This window comes from Callospermophilus lateralis, chromosome 8 (genome assembly GCF_048772815.1).
Source record: "Callospermophilus lateralis isolate mCalLat2 chromosome 8, mCalLat2.hap1, whole genome shotgun sequence".
NCBI lineage: Eukaryota > Metazoa > Chordata > Mammalia > Rodentia > Sciuridae > Callospermophilus > Callospermophilus lateralis.
The window spans coordinates 10,209,279-10,211,858 of record NC_135312.1 but is presented as its reverse complement, the minus strand read 5'-3'; the positions used below and the strand labels follow the sequence as shown (position 1 = coordinate 10,211,858).

The 2,580-nt window shown below is 41.4% G+C and overlaps 1 pseudogene; it reads right to left on the bottom strand.

Moving 5' to 3' along the window:
- Window positions 1-1,367: 1,367 nt before the first annotated feature.
- LOC143406369 (presenilin-associated rhomboid-like protein, mitochondrial pseudogene) lies at window positions 1,368-1,911 on the bottom strand (annotated as a pseudogene).
- Window positions 1,912-2,580: the final 669 nt, after the last annotated feature.

Sequence of the window (2,580 nt, the reverse complement as noted above, 5' to 3'; positions counted from 1 at the left end):
CTAGAAACAGGGAATGGCTTGGGGTGTTGAGGTGCATGCACTTCCTTGGTGGGAGAAAAATGGAAGACATGACACTCCTCCACATTTGCCCTGAAATGCAGAGAATACAGTCTTTCATTGAGCTAGGTTCCGGTTTACCTTCTTCCCTTCTTGGCTTCTCAGATCTCCTGGTCCATTCCAAGAGGGGCAGAGAGATGAACAGCAGACCGGCCAAAGTCTAAAAGAAGTTTCCTTTCCTTTCCATCCATCCCATAATATACATGAGTAGTTTCATGCCTGCCTAGCCTCCATTTTCTTTCTTTGGATTTTTCTTAAAAATGACAACTAGATGTATAAACATATGCAACCACCTAGTATTTTTAATTTTTAATTATTTTTATTTTTATAGTAAATTTACTTAATTGGCCACTTTTTTTTTTTTTCCTGTTGCTCGAAACTGAAGAAATTTAACTAGTATGTATCCTCTTCTGCCTTGGTTTTTCCACCTATGAAGTGGGGATAGTAAAACTCGCTGCTTACCCGCAGAGGTTGTGCAGATTAAAGCGGTATGTCAGTAAAACATTACTAGATGCTTGGATGAAAGTTGCTGTAGAACTACAAAGTCTTGTCCTTAATCCTGTCTGTACTTTCAAATGTCTTTCCTGACATATCATAAAGCAGCTTTTGAGAAGAGATCCCTCCTACTACTGTCTCTGTGAACAGTCCCAGGATTGCACACTGGCTTGCTGAGTTCCAGGCCCCCATTCAGATGAAAGTACAGCGCTTCAGCCTGAGAAGGGGCTGCTCGATGTACATTGTGGCCATTGTGCGTTATTTAATGATAAGGATGTCAGCTCAGTTCCCTAGGTTGTCTGGTTTCTAGGGTTAAAGCTCACATTCTGACCTCAAGTCAAAATAACATTAAAAACCCATCAATTTCAGGGCTGGGATTGTGGCTCAGCGGTAGAGCACTTGCCTAGCACGGGTGGGGCCTGGGTTCGATTCTCAGCACCACATAAAAATAAAGGCATTGTGTTGTGTCCATCTACAAAACCCATCAATTTCAGAGAGGGAAGAGCTGCGTCTTATTAGAGCTTTTGACAATTAGAAAAGTATGTATCATGGTTAAAACTATAACACCTTCTGGGTTATAAGGTATTTTATAAACATCTATTATCTTCCTGGGAAAAGGTTTTTACTTTTTCATACAGAAATAAAACTTTATTTCACGTTTTTGTCATGATTCACTTTGTAATCAGACAGGTACTGGGTTTCGGAGTTTAAAATACCAAGAGGCTAGATGCTAGGTGTCTTCCAGGTAGGAGCCCAGACATGGCCTCTCCAGGGTCAGGTGTTCCTGGGGTTCCTAAGCAGCACAGATCAGCAAACTACTTTGACTTAGAGCCGCCTCCTTTGTGGGGACCATCAGTCCTCATTTCATGCCAGATTTTCACTTGAGGCTACCTATTCTTCCAAATGAGTTCATGACCATAAGTAATATACCTTATGCTGAAGAAAATTCCCCCAAGATGTGCTGCATGATCAAAACATTTCCATCCCCAGATCATTCTGGGTGGATCCATGGCAATAATGGCTTTTAGGGCATTCCCTGCTGTGAACCCTGGGAGGAAGGTGATGGTGAGCTCTGCTTTCAGGATCTTAGTGCCGACCCCTGTGGGCACGGTCATGATCACACCTGATGCACTGAGAGGAGGTCCGAATGTTTCTGTGGCAACTTGACACACACTGTTGACAAAATTAGAAACAGCTAGATATGCTGCCACAAGCTGCTCTTGACTCAGAACATTCTCTGTGCTGGAGGAAAAGCTCCACAAAATATATATTTGCTGCCATGAGAAACGGCCGAATATGACAGCAATGTTGGAGAACAAAGGACCTTTGAGGCTGGATTGGTGTGAAGTATCTGGTCATCGTCTGCTGTGGAGGAGGTTCTCTCTATAGACAGAGCACAAGGACATTTGTAGCTATGATACCTGTCACAGTCCTTTGGCTATCACTTAAGGTATTCAACGACGGGTCAATCCCCTTTGTGAGGTCTCCTTCTTTTTGTGGTTTCATGCTGTCGAACCAATCAACTTTTATGCCATCAAAATAACTTTGCCCCAGGATTCTCCTTACTAGAGTATCTGGCAATTGTTAACCACATGTGACTCCTGAGTTATTACTTCTAAAGGAACCGATTTTTATTTATAATTTGCAAACATTATCAATGCATATTCATCAGAGACAATGTGAAATGTGGAAGTGTAGGAAATACATCAGTATTTCAAAAACTCACTCACCTGCCATGACTGTTCATTACATTTTCACACATTCCATTTTCCTTTGGGTCATAATTATTTCACATTTAATGATACATTTTTTTCTGTTTTTTATTTTTATATTATATTATAATTCTATCAGTTACCTATTGCACTCCAACTCTCAGTAGATTACAATAATGACCATACATGATTGGCATATGGGTTCAAGGGGTAGCCGAAAAGTTTCTTAGATACTCTGATGACTTGGTCATGGGTCTGCCACCAGATGATCTTGGCTGGCTCTCAGACTGGTTTAGGGGACTACAGAACTCCCATG